Below are 21,219 nucleotides of genomic sequence, written 5' to 3' on the forward strand. Positions count from 1 at the left end.
CCTCACGATCACGAAATGCATTTCCATCTACATACGTGTAGACTTGTGTTTTCGAATCATTACGATACCAAACACGATACAAACGATGAAAAAGTTTGATGAACTTCCGATTTGAGGCGACGTCTTGATCATCGTCCGACTGGTATAATAGCCGTTGTTTCGTACGGCTCGTTTGACCCTTGCCCATGAAATCATCCTACTATAATAATTTACTGCTACCAGCTCGTGTTTCTAGTCGGTAGGCGCCTTCGTTCCTCTCAATCTAGATCGGTCGGAGGAAGAAGCAACGTTTCTCGAGTCAGCCCTGGGAATCGAACCCGGAACCCAGCCTGTTTTCTTTTTCCTCGCGGTACCTTCTGCCCGTACTATCTTCGCTCCACGCCGCAAAACTGCCCCGCGAGTTATCCTATCGACCATTTTTTCAATTTCGCTGGATGCATTTTCCGTTACGCGAACGCAAAATCTCCATTGAAATTCCGAATCATACATGACGCGTCTTCACGCCTTTTGAGGGGAAAAATTATCCTTTTTGTGGGTTTTATTTGTGTTATTTTTCTTTTGATTCATTCGTTCTTTTTTGTGATTGAGAGTTTAAAAAAATTACAAAAAGAAGTAAATGATAATCTTTTGATTTGTGTTACAAGTTGTATAATCGTTAAAGGGTTCAAATGAAGATTAGTGTAAATGACAGGAACTTTAATTTGAAACAAGGCTGGACCGACACTATCCTTCTATAATACATTGTAAAATAAAGTGACAAGTGTTTAATTAAATTAAAGTGTAATTATTATATATATACTTAAATTGAACATTTGAAAGTTGTTCAATATTTACTTTAAATTACTTTTAAATTTGCAATTCTTTACTGAAATTCTACTTCATTCGACTCTTTTCAATGTTATTATATATTCAAACCTTAAAACTAGAAAGATTAACAAATTTTAGCTTCTTCATTTTTACAACTGTTCTATTGACTCCCATAAATATTGTAATAAGTGTCATAATAAGATATTGTCAAGTAAGATTTCTTTTTACAATATTTTCTTCACACACCTCACGTAACTTAGCAAGGCTGGACCAACACTATTCTTTATAATGCATTCTAAAATACAGTGACAAGCGTTTAACATAAATTAAAATGTAATTATTATATATGTACTTGAATTGAAAATTTGAAAGTTGTCCAATATTTACATACATGTTACATACATGTCTTCAAATTACTTTTAAATTTGCAATTCTTTACAGAAATTCTACTTCATTCAACCCTTAAAACTAGAAAGATTAAGAAATTTTAGCTTCTTCATTTTTACAACTTTTCTATTTACTCTCATAAATCATAATAAGATATTGCCAAATAAGATTTCTTTTTACAATATTTTCTTTACACACCTCACATGACTTAGCAAGGCTGGACCAACACTATCCTTCTATAATACATTCTAAGATACAGTGACAAGTGTTTAACATAAATTAAAGTGTAATTATTATATATGTACTTAAATTAAAAATTTGAAAGTTATTCAATATTTACTTTAAATTACTTTTAAATTTGCAATTCTTTACTGAAATTTTACTTCATTCGACTCTTTTCAATTTTATTATATATTCAAACCTTAAAACTAGAAAGATTAACAAATTTTACATTATTCATTTTTACAACTTTTCTATTTACTCCCATAAATCATAATAAGATATTGCCAAATAAGATTTCTTTTTACAATATTTTCTTTACACACCTCACATGACTTAGCAAGGCTGGACCAACACTACCCTTCTATAATACATTCTAAAATACAGTGACAAGTGTTTAACATAAATTAAAGTGTAATTATTATATATGTACTTGAATTGAAAATTTGAAAGTTGTTCAATATTTACATACACGGTACTTTAAAATACATTGTACCTTTAAATTATTTTTAAATTTGCAATTCTTTACTGAAATACTACTTCATTCAACCCTTAAAACTAGAAAGATTAAGAAATTTTAGTTTCTTCATTTTTACAACTTCTCTATTGACTCCCATAAATATTGTAATAAATGTCATAACAAGATATTGTCAAATAAGATTTCTTTTTACAATATTTTCTTCACACACCCCACGTGACTTATATCTCGATAATAGTATTCTTTCACAATGAAGAATCCTTGTATACTTAATGTCTGGCTAGACGTATGTATCTCCTCAAACAAAGATAAAAGATGCGAAGAGAGTATCAAGCGGAACCGGTAAGGAGCTACGGCTGAAAGTAACAGCTCTATTAAATGCGATCGTATAGCTTCGAACTTCCTGCTGTTGCTTCACCGACGACGATAATCGATGCTTAAGGACACGACGAAGGCAAGAAAGAATTCACTTGATCAGCGCTTGTTGAAGGATCGAGAACGGTGAATAAAATATATACATATTTCTGTAGTGAACCATCGGGAATTCACCGTTACGTGGTTCACCTCATAGTCTGAAAAGATCAAGGAAAGAATAGTGTGATAACCATTTGATTCGATAAGATACCAAATATCTCTGGTTTACAAAATATTTTTTTTGTTATATCTATTACATTAAATTCAAATACAATATATAATAAGCAAATCGCGAATATTTATATACTTTAATGACTGCAACTAAAGAAATTTGTTTTGCTTCCTAAATATTATAATAAATACTTTACTTTGGATAGTTTATACACTTTTGCCTATTTAAATTCCCTATGAACGAATGAACGTTATCTAAAACGAGATAATTGATGACTCGCTGAAATATTTGACCTGAAGAATAGCCCATTTAAGTGTTTAATAGTAGTCAATCAAAATACTAGAACACTACTTACTCTGATATCTTTTCATGCCCGAGTTATTCTGAAATTGGTTGGCAAGTTCGTAATTTATGGTATCCGCGGCTTCGTACAAGAAATCCAAATGAAATCCAGGAAATGAATTTTTAAAGACACTTTACATTGCAAATTTTTATAAGACTTGATAGAATAGCCATAGATTATTGACAAAATAATTATACATTAAACACTGAAAGATACAGAAAATGATAGGTAATGAAAAAGTCTAACAGTAGATTGGAATTTAGTATAGAAAAATGTAAGAATAAGTGCAAATATTTATACTGTGACAAAAAGTTCGTTAATCAGTGCATTAGATCACGCGATCTTCGCACCGTTGAGGAATCGATCCCGAAACAGAGAATCGACGATCGTATTTTCCCGTTGTACAAACAGCTTCCGGTATGATGCTTCGTTGTAAGGTTGTCCTGTGTAATGACACGTCCTCTGGTTATGGTGTCACTCGTCTATTGTTCGCTCGTTAATTACACAGGTGACTAGAGCCTCGTTCGCACGTCATGTTTTATTTTCTGGAGGAATTACGGTGACACGCTGAAACATAGATATAATTGAGGACCTGTAGAACAAGCATCATAAGGAAAAGAGTAAAAATCATTAGTAAGAAAGAATCGTCGTATGGATAGCATGAATAATATCGTTTGATCCTGTGGATTAGTTTTAACGTATACTTTAAATTCATATCATTGAACTTATTAGAAAGTCAATTGTAGATGATGAGTATTCTAGGGATCCTTAGAATGAATTTAAATGGTTTTCGAATCTTAAAAGATTCTGAATATTCTTAAAAGATACTGAATATGATCAGATAGATATGATGAACCGAGAACAAAGTTGATTCTGTAGAAAAATTCCAATCGATAACTTAAATTTATGTGTTTGGATTCGGATATTAGAGAATTGTAGGTGATGAGTGTTCTAGGGATCCCTAGAATGAATTTAAATGGTTTTCGAATCTTAAAAGATAATATTTTGATAGATATAAATATAGTGAATATGATCAGATAGATATGGTGAACTGAGAACAAAGTTGATTCTGTAGAAAAATTCCAATCGATAACTTAAATTTATGTATTTAGATTTGGATACTAGAGAATTGTAGGTGATGAGTGTTCTAGGGATCCCTAGAATGAATTTAAATGGTTTTCGAATCTTAGAAGATAATATTTTGATAGATATAAATATAGTGAATATGATCAGATAGATATGGTGAACCGAGAACAAAGTTGATTCTGTAGAAAAATTCCAATCGATAACTTAAATTTATGTATTTAGATTTGGATACTAGAGAATTGTAGGTGATGAGTGTTCTAGGGATCCCTAGAATGAATTTAAATGGTTTTCGAATCTTAAAAGATAATATTTTGATAGATATAAATATACTGAATATGATCAGATAGATATAGCGAACCGAGAACAAAGTTGATTCTGTAGAAAAATTCCAATCAATAACTTAAATTTATGTATTTGGATTGGGATTATATTATTAGAACTAATTACAAATGCTAAAGTAATATTTTGAAAATTACAGTTCTAAATATCGATGAACTTAAACAGTTTAGAAATCTTGATTTAAAGAGGAACGATCATCAAGAAGTTTATAGCTCAGTCACGATAGTAGAGATCCTTACAATGAAGTCGTTTAACCAGGTGGATACTTGTCAGATACCTGTTCCCCGAAGATACAGCATCGCCATAGAGATCGGAACCAATCCCTTCGTGGGAGAGACGAAACGATTTCATGGTCGTTCTCTGTTACGGTTCGATTGTCTCTCATCTTCCATCGGCTTTGTTCTTTCCTTCTAGGACCATGTGTTAATTGCATTAGTGTAGGGCGAAACTTTGCAAGAGTTTTCGCAAAACTGGGAGAGATGCATCGCTCTCTAAGTACTTTAACGTTGCAAAACAGTGCAAGATGCATCGGCGGTTGGAAATGTTATGAAACAGTTTGCAACTGGCATTTCCGGTTCATCCTCTCTTTTTTAACCGCTCTATTGCCCTCATTTCTCATTATTCACAACAAAGTTTCGAAAAGATTTTTTTTTATTATAACTTGTTTGTTAGTCGTTATTATCCAGGCCAGAGATTCGAAGAATATTTTGTTATCGATCATCTTTGTTAAACAAACATTTATGTCAGCTATAGAAACATTTATAATATTTTGAAATCCATTTTTTACATTTGCATTATAAAACATGTTTTCGAAAGGTATCTTCATATTACACTTTCTTGTTTATATTATCCTTCTTGTTCAGCTCTCTATGCCCTGGAGTGTGTAATTCTTATATTTCATTATCATTTCGATTCTAAATTCCGCAGGACTGTACCTTATTACCATATTATCATAACCTTACACTAGGTATAAATATTTCACAGGTAGAATTACAGAGAACTGGTACCTTAAAGAATCTTCAAGACGTACAAAATTAAAATCCAGTATTATACGTTAAATTAACGGTTGATCATCCGATTTCTAACGATCATCCATATTAGTGAATATTAAATATCGAAATATTCCTATTCCAACTTGGATAGGTTAATTAAAATAATGACGATGGTAAAAAATCAGCTGGTAGCCGGTTATGACTTCATATCCTGTTGTTTCCAACCGATGATAATAAAAAATACATTTATTAGATAGAATCAAACTCTAACCTAACTGCGATCATTACATGAGCTGAGATGCAGCGATCGACCCAGGTTGCATAAAAGGATCTAATAAACAGAAAACGTAGTTGGCGAGACTGACCTCCACCTTCCTCTTTGACGCGTGACTGTATATGTATTTACTGTATCAATCCTGTAGATATCGATCGTTTGAATTGATAAAGCATCTATCGTAATTTATAGCAAATCGTTAATTATAGGTTGCTAAACTCAATCCAACAGTAATGATTAAGGATGTATGGAAGAAAACATTCGTGGTATAACATGATTGAATTTATTGAACTTAATTAACACATTCTGTTCAAGCCATTTTAATATCTCATTTATAAAAAGAATTTTCCCTTAACATCATCTGTAGGTACACATTTATGGTTTATATTGCAATATTTACTAGATATGTATATTAGGCTTTTTTATTTATATAGTAATAATTTTCATCGTTCTTCTTCATCTTCAACCATTATGGGATATAATTTATTTAATAAATATAATGAATGAGTAAGTCGAACGTACACTATCGTGAATTTGAAAAAAAGTTAATTTATAATTCTATTACTTAAAGAAATTCTTTAATAAAAAATGTATCATAGTAGATAAATAATTAGCATTAATTTTCAGTGGTTAAAAATGTTGCAAGAAGTTATAGGAACAACTAAGAGAGTGATAAAAAAAGGGAGCGATATTTTATAACGTCCAAGAGTTGTTAGCCCAAGCCTGGTCCCCTACTTGAACTTGTTATTTCCAACCGATTTCTCGAAAGTCGTTGATCCGCAAAATTACCAGAGATATTGCGGTTCAAATTTAAAACTCCATTGTAACGACGCTTTACCAATAATCGTTGCAACCTGGCTCCTCTTCTATTGTTTTTCCCAGCATCGTTCACCACTGGCTTTGTCATCTCTCACGCTCCCACACTTCGTGGCCAGTCGACTGTCACGCTCAGTGAGACATTACAAATTCGTTGATAGCTTTTAACGAGTCGTTTCCGTTTGATAATTTACTTTTTCTCACGAACTGAGGTGCAAGGTAATCTAACTGGGATTACTTTTGCAAGAAACCATAAAGTATCAGAGTATCGAGCATATTGGAATGTTATAAGTATTGGATTGTTAGAGCATAAAGAGATAGAAAGATTGCGATATTGAAGCATTTAATATTAGAATTTTGGGATATCAAGAATCAAAAAGTTGAAATATTAGAGCATTTAGGATTAAAAGTTTGGAACATCGGTGTATTTGATATGAGAAGATTGAGGCATCAAAATATTAACTAACGAAGGATAAAAGTATCTAGGGTTGCGATATCGAAGAACTATATATCATTCGGGTGTTGAATTAATCAATATTCTTATTAAATAATTTAGAATATTGAAATATTAAAAATCCAAATTTTGAAATATTAAAAATTGATCGTGGATAAGATTAGGAGTGGATATTAGGGTAATGGAGTAGCTTTAAAGATTGAGAAAAACTTCTGAAACAAAGTGATTCATCCAGCTTATTATCAAGAAAGATAATTGTCTACAGTCTATAAAATGCCTGTTTATGTTAATCGCATTGTTTGCTCTACCTTTGTTGAGCGAGATGTATATACTTATATACTTCTTTTGTGTTTATGTCATCCGAAAGTATGGTATAAAGAGTCAGTATCTCGTAAAGGAATCATACTGTCACCCAACAGGTCGTCAGGTCTAAGGTCTAAGGTCGCAACATCAACAAACGAACAAAATTGACGTTACCCTGGAAAATTAGGTTCTCTCTCTCTCACTCTGAATTTTATTTCAATTTCGTTAGCAGCAGCTCCCAACGATTTCAAGTGTTGTATTTAAAATTTACTTTAACTAAAAAATAAGACAATTTAAATAAATAAAGGAAGAAAGAAATTCACTGAAATACCAGTTTTATTCACACTATTGTTGTATTTTGTAATTTTTAAGTGTATGATATATCTTGAAACAATTTCCAGGATGCAACCCTGCTTTTCTCTAGCACATTTCACAAAAGAAAGGTGGACATGGAAGAATGTCGAATGGGACTCGATAAAGGAGCTCCTGAGGTAAAAACTGATATCGAGTCACACTCGACATAGGCGTGCAAAAGGTTAACGAGCTTGCTAACGATATGAATCAAATTATTCCTACGATAACATTTGATACGATTATAATATCAATTGTACAATTTACAGCTTTCTTTAGATTTTTATTTTTACTACAACGTTTAATTTTATTTGTATGGTATTAAACAATATTTGCACATCTTATCTTTAATATTAGTTAATATTAAAGTAGCAACAAGAATCACGTGCACATACCTTTATTTTACAACGAGATATTTCTTTTATCAAATCTCACATTCCACTTTCATAGTATTTGTAGTATTGTAATATCAAATATAAATAAATCTATATATATATATATATATATATATATATATATATATATATATATATATATATATATATATATAAACACTGTAACAAATGGTGTGCAAATACCCTGTATATTAGATGAAAATAAGTAACCATTTGTACATAAATAACCAATAACAATATTCATTTTCTCCCATTTCCACAATTAATCTCCTTTTAGTAAAAGGTGTTAGCAAAATACTTCTACAGGCACCAAGTTTCTATTCCCTCGTAGAACAACTTCATCGTTTATAAAACAGGGTGTATAAAGGTACGATAGTTTTTAATGAAGCAGCGATCGTGTCATCCTTTGGGTCGTCGGGTCGAAGGTGTTCAATGTACGTGCTCTTCAATTAACCCTCCCCAGCCTATCGACAGGTCTGATCGGATCCGTGCAGCCGCATCGAACAACCGTGCTCGTAGTACTTTCGCCATGCTCGCAGCGTGGGATGATTCGATCCTCTGTCTTTATACTTGCGTACCGTCAATGGATCGTAGTTTTTTCCACGTTAGTCATCCGCGTCATAAAGCCATCGACGTTTTATTCCAGCCTCGTTTTACCACCCACCTGTTCGTTATACTACCGCTTTATGGTACCAAAGACCGGTTGTTAGTAAATCTCTACCGATCGTAACTGAATTTCAGTCTCTGAAGTGAGTATAAATAAAATTGTCACGACTTTTATCCTGAAGTAACGGTTGTTACATGTCTATTAGAGCCATTAAATGAAAAGAGGTATATCATGTGACAATAAAGGAGTCAGGTTAACAGGAGTTCTTTTCAACGGGGGATTAACCAAACAAAAGATTCTTTCGCCATTCTTTCAAGGTAATTCCGAAATCTCTTTCCGAATGAAGACACAGAAACAGGTGATGGCGATAAAAATTATTTTGAACGCGTACAGAAAAGAGAAACGAGGTCTCGATCGATACGAATTTCGAGAGTTTCGACGAAGCAACGGTACTTGATAACCTCGAACCAATTATGCATGCGAATTATTTCGCAAACATTACTCTGTGTTCGCATTTCCCCTCGGTGGTTCTTCAGTCTCTCGATTTGCGGTCAGGTTCTTCGTTAATTTTCTATAACGCGCTTCTTATATCGACGTCGATCCTTCGATCCTTCTCACGTAGATATTTTTTTCTAGAAAATTGCAGTTAAGTAATTTCAATTTGAAATTGAATTGTGACTGAGAAACGCGATACGAACTGAAATTCTTCAGATTCCGAGGATGCCGCGTTCGGAAAAGAGGGAAGAGATGTTAAAGTAAACTAAGTGGTTAAACTGGTCGGCACACGACAATTAACCTGCATAGTCACTTTATCTAAATCTACCGAGCCAGTGGACTCTACAAAGTCGTCCCTAAACTGGTATAACGTTTCTTTCTTCTCACGGTTGTACTCTGCACAATCGGCATCTCGTCTAACAGAACTAGAAAGGCGAGCCAAGCGGATGAAAATCATCGTTATCATTTAGATACTGTCGATGATACAGCATCGTTCACAACTCGATGTATTGATAATCATAGATATTTATTTTTTTATTTATTTATTATTGCTTAGTCCGTGCCTTTCGGCTTTGGACGAACTTTCGGTCTTACATCTCTTATATTTATTTCGCTTCTTTTATGTCTACCTCCCCTCTTATCCACTCTATTATATTGCACTCTCTTAATTATTTTATCTCTAAAAACTAAAACTACAAACTACAAATTAACAATTAATGACTAAAAACCATTGCAACTTTGGGCTTTTGCCTCCTTGCTGTGCCTCCTTCCTGTCGTCTCCCTTCTCTTCTCTATTATTGCTTTTAGTTCTGTTAAACCTTCTCCAGTCTCATTTAGCGTTTTTCCTATGTCCTTTGGTCCTCCCGTTATTTCACATTCTTCTATTACGTGTCTCAGGTCTTTTTCTTTCCTCCTACATAGCCTGCATCTTTTTTCTCCCTCTTCTTTCCAGTATTCCCTTGCTTTGGTCTCGTTTCTACATCTGAATCTTGCCAATATGATAATCATAGATATTCGTTCTACAAATATAATTGATTCACTTCGTTTCAAGTATTACTAGGGAAATTTTCACCTGATCGAATCCGTATTTTTATTAGAATGATCTCACAAATTTGCGTGTATATCTTCATTAATATGTGATAAAAAAATAGAAGAAGTTTTAATTTCGTGCTTCATAAGGGAAGTTTAAACGATGTTCTATCATGCTCACTCTCGGTTAAACGTATAAATATTATTTTTACAAATATGTTGACAACTTCCTTTAGCGTGAATTACAGTGACTTGCCGAGGTCTCGAGCCTAGTTGCATTAATCAGAGGAATATTCATATTAAAATTGACTATTCCAAAGTTGAAACCAATAGAATGCCATTTATTAGTATGAAATTTATTTAGTGCTGAATTAAATGAATTTCTATCTTAAAAAATTGAATCTGTTTATCTAAATTCTCGTTATTTACTTTGGAAGAAACTCCTATTCCATGAATAGTTTGCTCCCCGGCAATTCCAAATAAATGAAATTCCACTACTCCTGTTTTATTTCATACCCTTCAGTTTTCATTCGTAACACAATATTTCAAATCCCAGTGAAAAATCTAATCTTTCTCTCTGATCCGTAGAACCAAACCATAAACTTAATGACACTCCATGCTGCCCCAATTTTCATAGTCACCACTTGTTGCTTCCTCCTTGGAACGCAGGCTTCTGCATCGCGCAATTGACGTATACGATCACGTTAAACACAGACCGCTCCTATCATCACTGATATTTGGTTAACTGTACAAGACTGTGTGCACAAGTAATCTCTTAATTGCTACAAACATCTCGGTCGAGCGTATTCTTTTTCCTTCTTCTCTTTTTTTTTTTTTTCTTGAAAAGAAGCGACTGACGAGCGATGAACGAGCTACGAGAGACGCACGAATAGTCGCGACGCGATTTACTTAATTACGGGGAACACCGTTAACGCCGTTGTAAATACGCCGTTGTACCGTTCGTCAACTTTCAATGTCGACCAGTATGTCCTGCCCTCGCAAAATTTACGAGGTACGCTTAGAATTTCCGTGCTCGCTCCTCCTCATCCTGTCTCCGAAGCGGAGATGTCTCTGGCTCGAACCTGAGTACAGTTAGCGGAACGGGCATTTAAATATCACTTCTTGGATACAAAAGGAATCTCCCTCTTATTCGAGAAACCAAAAGAAAAAAAGAATTTCGAACTGTCTGTCCTTCACTTATACGAGAAATCAGAAGGAAAGGAGAATTTTCTGTTCTTTCAAGACTCGCAGACTTTTGCATCGTCGAAACGACAACACCTTGGATGGAAGCAGTAACCATAATCTGAATATTTTAACAACATACATGGTACGTGGTATAAGGATTGTTGCAACGTGAACGCGATAATTTCACTGGATACAAGGCAACGACATGCACGGATTGCGGTTTTTCTTGAAGACGCAAGGACACCGACGCGCAACATTCTCGAAATAACACTTCAATTTTTCAACAACGTTTGCCGTGTTAATATTTTTACATAATTCCAAGGCAACGCAATGGTGATAGAAGGTCGGTACACTTCGATTTATGAAGGAGTTAACAGGAGTTATTAGTTTCAGTAATAAGCATAATTATTCATAAAGTTTTGACATTAACACATTGACTATGTATGCCACGGATCTGAATCTACGCGTATAATATTGCTGTCCTTAGCTAAAATGCCCTACCTGTTATCAAAAAACTGAAGTTTTTCTTTTTTGTTTGAGCCACCTTCGTTTTTCTTTATTCCATTTAAAATATTTAATTATTATCTTATAACAGTCCCTATGATATTAATTTTTTCAAACGATAAAATATTTCAAAATATTTCGAAAAATAAAAGAATTCCGGGCAGGACATTTTAACTACTAAAAGGAGCAGATTTAAATATGGGGCACAAACTGAAGATCACGAAATTTGCTAATAATTCACATTTCTTTTTTATTTATTAAAATTTACAATCAATTCTCTCATTGAGAATTTTCAGTAATTTTTTCTGGCGTGGCGCAGTGACATGGCTAATTATAATAAGTTAATACTTATTATAGATAAGTATAATTTATAAGTAAGTATTATAAATAAGTAAATATTACTTAATTTCAATAACTAATTGAATCTAGCATTTAGGTCTAGCGGGTAGTGTCTCTTCAGCCTGCGGATCTGGGGGGGGGGGGGGGGTTTCGATGTTTGTTGACTCTTTTGCTATATCTGTCGCTATAATTTGCTATTTCCTTTTTGACTGTTGGTATCTTGAGGTCGCGATGTATTAGTTTGTTGGTGACATACCAGGGTGCATTTATAATGGATCTTAGCGTTTTCGATTGGAAGCGTTGAAATATTTCAATGTTGGAATTAAATACTTGCTGTTCCCCATAGACAAGTTTTATTACGATCTTATAGAGAGTAATTTTATTCTGTGTGCTTAGGTTGGAGCGTCGGCCAGTGAGCCAATAGAATTTTTTGAGTTTGTCCTTTAGTTGCTTCGTTTTGTCTGCGATGTCATTTTTCCAGGTTAATCTCCTGTCCAGGGTCATGCCCAGGTATCTGACTGTGTCCTTGCTAGGAATTGTTGTATTGTTGACGGTGACCTGGAGGCAGGTTTGTTTTCGGAGCGTGAAGGTTACATGTGTGGATTTTTCATTAATTTTGAAGCCCCATTTATGAAACCACTTTCCCATAGAGTCGAGACATCGCTGGAGAGTGGATAAAATAATTCACGTGAATGTAAAGGTTTTACGTTATTGAGCCAGGTATTGTACGAAAATTATTTGCTACTGTTGAGGAGGAGTGGATGAATTTGTAATAGAAAAATATATTGAAATAAATAATGGTATAAGTCTAAGTATAATATATAAGTTTATGCTGATCCAGATCTTCGCTCTCATAGTGTTACAATACAATAGAATCGATAGGGAGCACGTTCATATATTTAAAGAGCATTACCAAAAAAGTTAATCTTGTAGGTCAAGCTAAAGGTTACAAGCAACATAAATAGAAATCTATTTATTAGCTCTTTTGTTCCTAGACCATGTAACCCAAAACATAATTTATATTCAAGGGCACAATAATAAGGATCTCTCTTTATTTAGAATACTTTTTGTTTCACTAAATTCTATTTTCTACGCAACAGTGATCTCCAGGTCATGGATATACAAAAATAAAGATGTAGAGTTTTTCTTGATGTAATTACTTCAATAGTTACAGTACAGTATTCTAGATAGTGAAAATACATAATTAATGAAGCACTGAACGTGTTAAAGAAAAATTTGTGTCCTTTTATGTGCTATTTAAATTGAAAGTAGATTATTCTTTAGTGATTCGTGATAAAATATGAAAAACAGTATATGCTAAGAGGAATACCAAAGCAAAAAAGATTTTAGTAATTCTACAATTAAAGTCGCGCACAAAAATATTTTGTAATGTCGCGAAATTTGCAAAGAAAAATACATAGATTATCTCCGATAAGAATCTATTCTAAGCAACACTGTGGCAAGACCTACCACCAGATGCCAACGGTTGAACAGGTTAATTACCGAGCAGCGACCAGTTTTATCTTCAGGCTGTTGCCGCGAAAAGTTTCCCGACCCCCCGGTAAATTCAAGGATCACTCGTTCCTAGAAACGTAATTACGCTGTGAAACACCGTGGCGATGCGTCGAGATGTTTAAAAAACTTCTAGCAGGGAATAACGTAAAATCATGGTGAACTAAAAAAGAATTAATAAAGCCAACATGTACGCGTCTTTTTTTTAATTCTGACAGCAGCGTGATGAAACGGAACTTCGTATCAATCGTGATTAACCACTGCGAAGGATATTGACGCCACTTCCACGATGAACGTGTGAAACGGATGCATCGTCGGCATTGCGTAACAATCGTAAACGTCGTTTATTAGACAACCGTGGGCCGCTTGAAATTCACTTCTCACGTAACTCGTCAGCAACCGTGATATCGACACGAGAAGGAAATAATGACTCCATGATAGAGGAAAGGGAGCTCTCCGGCAAAAGCAATCGCCTCTGTCTTTTTCTCTTTCTCCACGCTCGCTGGCGAATGTGTAACGCAAGGTCCGTTAATTACCACAGATTTCTATCAGCCTTAACTAGAAACGGTGCGTTTATTCATAGCGCTCTCCGCACAAGAGCAAAAGACACGATATCAATCAAATCGGACAAAAACGGTTTGTGGTATATGTGCAGCACGTGATGAGAGACTAGAGGCGCGGATGAATTAGAAGCGATTCTCGTATGGAAAAATAAACTTTAACACGAGCGCTACCAACCTCGTCAAAATAGCGGATATTAGGTCTTTTGTTTTTAGAAGTATTCGGTTAAAAGTATCTGCAAGAGTGCATTTTTGTGATATTATTGTTGAGTTAATTGAGATAGAAATATAACTGTACATATTTATCTATTTATATTATATATTATCTATATCTATTATAGCGGACATTAGGTATTTTGTTTTTAGAAGTATTAAGAAGGCTGCAAGAGTGCAAGTGCTTTTGTGATATTATTGTTGAGTTAATTGAGATAGAAATGTAACTGTACATATTTATCTACTTATATTATATATTATCTATATCTATTATAGCGGATATTAGGTCTTTTGTTTTTAGAAGTATTTGGAAGGCTGGGAGAGTGCAAATGCTTTTGTGATATTAATGTTGAGTTAACTGAGATAGAAATATAACTGTACATATTTAGCTATTTATATTATATATTATCTATATCTATTATAGCGGACATTAGGTTTTTGTTTTTAGAAGTATTTGGAAGGCTGGGAGAGTGCAAATGCTTTTGTGATGTTAATGTTGAGTTAATTGAGATAGAAATGTGACTGTATATATTTATCTATTTATATTATATATTATCTATATCTATTATAGCGGATAATAGGTCTTTTGTTTTTAGAAGTATTAAGAAGGCTGCAAGAGTGCAAATGCTTTTGTGATATTATTGTTGAGTTAATTGAGATAGAAATGTAACTGTACATATTTATCTATTTATATTATATATTATCTATATCTATTATAGCGGACATTAGGTTTTTGTTTCTAGAAGTATTTGGAAGGCTGGGAGAGTGCAAATGCTTTTGTGATATTATTGTTGAGTTAATTGAGATAGAAATGTAACTGTACATATTTATCTATTTATATTATATATTATCTATTGACTATTATAGCGGATAATAGGTCTTTTGTTTTTAGAAGTATTAAGAAGGCTGCGAGAGTGCAAATGCTTTTGTGATATTATTGTTGAGTTAATTGAAATAGAAATGTAACTGTACATATTTATCTATTTATATTATATATTATCTATTGACTATTATAGCGGATAATAGGTCTTTTGTTTTTAGAAGTATTTGGAAGGCTGGGAGAGTGCAAATGCTTTTGTGATATTAATGTTGAGTTAACTGAGATAGAAATATAACTGTACATATTTATCTATTTATATTATATATTATCTATATCTATTATAGCGGACATTAGGTTTTTTGTTTTTAGAAGTATTTGGAAGGCTGGGAGAGTGCAAATGCTTTTGTGATGTTAATGTTGAGTTAATTGATATAGAAATGTGACTGTACATATTTATCTACTTATATTATATATTATCTATATCTATTATAGCGGATAATAGGTCTTTTGTTTTTAGAAGTATTAAGAAGGCTGCAAGAGTGCAAATGCTTTTGTGATATTATTGTTGAGTTAATTGAGATAGAAATGTGACTGTACATATTTATTTATTTGCTTTCGTTAGTATTTATTGTTGAGGCTGAGGTTGACAGATTGTAGAACGAGTGGATGAATTTGTAATAGAGAAGTATATTGAAAGGTATAAATATAAGTATGAGTTTATGCTGATTCAGATCCTTACTATCTTAGTATTACTAGACAATGGGATGATAGGGAGCACGTTCATATATTTATAGCAAAAGGACATTACCAAAAAGGTTAACCTTATAGCTTTGGCTAGAGGCTACAGGGAACATAAATAGAAATCTGTTTATTATTTCCTTTGTTCCTACACCTTGCAACCCAAAACATAATGTATATTCAAGGGTACAATAATATGCACCTTTCCTTATTTAGAATATTTCTGCCTAATTGCAGTTTCCAGATCACGGATATACATAAATAAAGATGTAGAATTTTTCTTGAAGTAGTTACTTCAACATTTATTACAGTAAATATATTAAAGACTGGCAGTGGCAGATCTGGAATTCTCTCTTGGTATAGGGGAGGCGAAATGTATAAAAGTACGTAAGTACATTTTTAAATCTCCTTTTACAAACTCGCTTATAATCGCTATTTTAATATCTCTATTTAATACTATAGCCTAAGCAATTAAATCCAAATTAATTATATACCTGACAAGTTTCTCAGAAGATAAATATGACATAATATTTTTATATTTTATTATTCCTGAGTGGGGAGGGGCATGATTGTGTCTATCATCACCTCCTCTCTGCATCCGCCGCTAAAGATTGGTAGTTTTCGTTTATGTTAGCCTGTTATACAATTTGTTTGTATGAAGTGTTTTTTCATTTTTCCATTGGAATGTCCCCAATCTTTTGTAATCAATTGCGAGAGCATAATCTACAAGTAGAAATACGGACAAAATTTTATGTAAAATTTGGCTGAAGATATTTTTTTATGAAATTATACACAACATTGTAAAATATAAAAAATTAAACAATTATAGAATCTACTAATATCCAATTCAAGCCAAGAAAAGCAATATAAATGTAAACATAATAAATATGATTAATCTTCTATGATAATTTAATTTTTTAACAAAACATTCATAGTTAAACTTCACGTGACATTCTTTTTCATTTTCACTTGCAAATTATGTGCTTATAATTCTTCAAGAAAAACCGGAACCATTCTATACACTTATTAATTATCTTGTATCTTTTTCATGAAATTCCTCTAAATACAAAAACCACAAGATAAGAACGAAGGAAAAAACTAAGTCGATCGTCGACCAGCGTGGAATCGTGTCGTAATTTCCTCTCGGTTTGCTATCGACATAGATTTCGACCAACACAGCACAGATTCCGATGCACGCGCGTTCGATGGCAAACTGACGTTTATCACAAAAAATTCGATCAAACACGCCTGTCCCCACAGCTGTCTCGCGTAAAATGCGAGCATCGCGAGACGACTCGTCTCATCGTTCACCCAAGTCAACTTGTTCAGAACGGTTGATTAATGAACGTGATTATGCAAAGTGGATCAGTATCTCTAAGTCGCTGGACCAGGCTTATCTCGTCGACGGTGACGCCGCGCTGTCTTCTGACGCGAATCCTGTAGCACTACTGATAATTAAGGACGTTGATTTGCAAATTTTCCTTTGGGTAAAAGTGACGCAACTTCCCATCAATTTCCTTTCTGAATTTATCTTCTGCTTTAAGAGTTGTTGGTTTAAAAAAAAATTCATTATCTCAAGGTTAGTAACCTAAACATTAAGTCACTATAGTCTGAATCATACTCAGATATTTGTATCATTAATAAATTCTTGGGTCGCAACAGAAAGGAGTCGTTTTATGTTAAAAGTGAATTGTAAAATAAAGTATGTAAAGTATGAAATAGTCGTTAGTCTAGAAATTAAGAAAAAATATATACGAATATACATATTCCAAAATACAAATTATAACTGCAGAAACTAATTGTCATTGAGGGCAGTCTAATAAAAATACGCTGATCTCGAATTTGTATATAATTAATTATATAATTAAGATCATATACGCTAATGAAGATAGAATACACTGATAGCATCCAAAAAGATCGACATTTTGTAGCGAATAATCGTAAAAAGACGTCAGAGAACTCAAGCTTCCAGACTTAAAAAGATTAACGAAGCTTTTGAAGATTCGAACAGATCTTAGCCTTGGCCATGTTTTCCAACGAGTATCGACTTACTATTAATACTCGTTAATTTGATAATATATCTTTTTCATTGTTAATTGAGGCGATGTAATTAGCAAAAAAATATCGTATTATTCTAATTCGTACGGTTGCCATTTCTATATCGATTTCTTGTATTTACGAAGATAAGCCTTTTTATCGTGACTTCTCAACTTCGATCGAAAGCTGAGAAATCTCTCGAAAACTATTAGCGTTTTCTAGATAAAAACCGTAAGAGAACGTCCGTGTGGAGAACCATGCGTCAGAGTTTAATTATTACGAACCTGTTGGTATGGCGGCGACACAAGGATATCCGCAGATTGAGTCGCTTCTTCGGGATGACAATCTCCCTGTCGAGCTGCCATTCAGCTACTCGTCGGTGGTCTTTGAGGACCTATCACGGAGACTGCTTCGTCATTGTCACCGGAAGTAGCGTGTTCGCGTCAGAAGCGGCTGAAAATCTCGATAAAATCAACCTACTCTACCGTTCTCGTTGATCATTGCATTAAGTTTTGTTTTATTGTGTGATTAGCACTAACTATCAAAATATAATTTTTCACAGAAATTTTGTGAATCTACAATAATGTATATTCGAGTTTGAATAATTCTTTATAAAATACACCTGCTTATGAAAGTATTTGAACACTTATGATAGAAAACTTTTGATCACCATAAAGAGTAAATATCAAGGTAAACTCTGAAAAATAGTATTTGTAACATCGGTTTTCTCAATTTTCCAATTTATGGAATTGATCAGTAGCTAAATTATTGAAATATCGAATATGTTTATTCTGGAAATATTGAGCCACGAGTATCCTGAAACATAAAAATACAAGGCGTATCGATGACTTTATCGATTCTATCAATTTTGCTAATCGTAGCACGAAATTTCGTCTTCGTATTCCATGATCAAATATTGAATACGTTTATTCTGGAAATATTCGGTTACGAATGACCTAAAACATAAAAATACGAAGTCATATCGATCGCTTTATGTCTCTTGCTATTCTTATACCAAAGAAAAAGGGCATTCCACTAATAAAAATCGTTGTCTAAGTAAGAGGAGCAAGAAGATATTTACAGCAATAGAACGTGACCACTCAAGAGGAGATCACTAAATCAAAAAAACGAAAGGACGAGGTCAGTAAGGTAGGAGTAAACAAGATGAAGCTTAATGCCAAAGCACGCTAGTTATTTTCATTTTCACTGATTCAGGCGGAAACGATTTGCTCCGTAACGAAGTTAACACATTGTTCATTGACAATGCAGCAATTACTGGATTTAATATGCACAGCTGTACAATCGTAAACGTTGACAACGCGAACGTGCGTGGAAGATATCTCAATGAAGATATGTGGTTTCAATGAAATTCAAAACACAACGTTATCCTATATACAGTGTGGTTGGTAACTGGTGGTATAGAATAAACATTTTTTTTAATTTTTTTTTTTAATTTTTCCATCGGGACAACGATCTACAGTGAGACCCGTTATAACGTACCGCACGCGTACCGAGCGAAAATTCAAAGTCGATTTTCTCGAAAACAAAGCCTCAAACGAAAAATTTTTATTCTATATTTTCGACTTCTTTTTTCGCGTAGAATCACCCCCTTTCCGCTTGTACCACCAATTACCAACCACCCTGTATAATACAATATCGTATAATACAACGTAATACAATAATTCTATATGATATAAACGATGTAAAATATATGACATGAGAAATAGTAAAATGTCAAGGAATTTGGAATGAAAAATTGAGAAAATAATTATTTCTTTGTCATCGTTGAAAAACGTCTTACCTAACGCAATAAAAAGGTAATTCATAAATAATTCATTTTACCTACGAACTGTGAAAAGGTACGTTGCCTTACGGAATGTTAAACGAAGTCGCCGTGAAAGGTAGAGAGATCAAAGGTTTCTCAAACGTGTATCGCCAAGATAATTTCAAAATTACGATATTATGTTACACGGTGGTAAACACACACTGTACGACTAAATAGAAAGTCAACGCGTTGGCAATCTCGACGGGAGATCTTGGAAGCTTGAGGTAAAATCGAAAAGTAGAAACAAACGACGGAGAGAGGTGAAAAGAGGAGACGTTGGCGAGGAATGAAAGCAGAGTGAGGAACCACGAAAGACAAGTATCAGGAAGAGAGGCCGGGTTTTGCAGCGTACTAGCAACGGGAAGAGGCGAACAAGGAAGCCGTGGGGAGGTCGTAAGAAGGCATAACGAGGAAGAAAGAATTGAACAAGAACGGTAAGGAGCCAAGGAGTCACACGGTGTTCCATAGGCATAGCGGATCTCGACGTAGCGGTAGATACTTTCAGATAATACTCTTATTTACATAGGTAGGTGCATAAATGAAAAGCAATGCGATGCATCGGAGTGCGCATATGGCCGACGAGTTATACATATCTGGGTAAGTGGATGCAGGCCCGTTCCTGAACCCACTTTAAGCTCTTTAACGACGATTATTTTCGATATCATGCAGATTACCTGTGTTAATAATGCGTTTATTTAATAGATCCACGTGCTTAATTGCTTACAATGGACCACCCGTTCGATGTAAACCGCTTACTCGGTTGATATGGATCATTTATTAATAAATGTACAGTAGTCTTGGACATTTAAATATTTTATAATATAAATAAATAAAATTGAATATTTTACTTTCTGTAGTGTTTCTAGTGGAACTTGGAATTACAAATATCCTGTTATTTAAAGTGTACTCCACATATTGATTCTTTCAGGAATAGTTGCACACCATTTTTATATCATTTTTATATCATAGTAGTTGTACGGTGATACGAACTGAACAAATATTGCAAATATGAATATTGTAAAGATAGATAGTAAGAAAAGGAGCAAACCTGTCCTAAGTAGGTAAGCTTCATAAAATTGTAAAAGAAGGTAGGAGGAGAAGTAGTAACAAGAAAATATTAAGCAGATTCTTGTAATTCTTTCCCATAACAAGAATGTTCAAAAATACAGAATTTAAGATAGCTGTTTTCCATTTATGACATAGTTTGTTAGGTAGCATTACATTCGTTATCATCTATTTCTGATTATTGGTGCTGTAACTGTTTAAGCAGGCAACAGATTACAGGAAATGAACTTGCACTATTTCCAAAATAATTGATTATGCAATGTCATTTATTAAGGAAACCTCAATTGATTAAAACAAACGAATATTTTAAGTTTAAATTAAAAACTTTTCATATTAATAAATTCTATAAATGAAAGTTTATGAATAATTTATAAATAAATTTATAAATAAAAAGTTCACGTTAAAGTGTACGTAAATTCTTCGTTTTCTCAATTTTTTCACAAAATGGATTTTCCACTCA

General features: G+C 33.5%; 2 long non-coding RNA genes across 3 annotated transcripts in view; both read left to right on the forward strand.

Moving 5' to 3' along the window:
- Nucleotides 1-21,219, forward strand: part of LOC138182917 (uncharacterized) — a 66,725-nt gene that overhangs the window by 38,429 nt on the left and 7,077 nt on the right. The window lies entirely within an intron of this gene.
- On the forward strand, nt 19,939-20,616 carry LOC138182214 (uncharacterized). Its single transcript, XR_011173743.1, has 3 exons — nt 19,939-20,128; nt 20,221-20,291; nt 20,397-20,616. It is a non-coding gene; the product is annotated as an uncharacterized LOC138182214 (long non-coding RNA).

Source organism: Bombus flavifrons, chromosome 8, assembly GCF_040668555.2.
Source record: "Bombus flavifrons isolate JBK064 chromosome 8, iyBomFlav1_principal, whole genome shotgun sequence".
NCBI lineage: Eukaryota > Metazoa > Arthropoda > Insecta > Hymenoptera > Apidae > Bombus > Bombus flavifrons.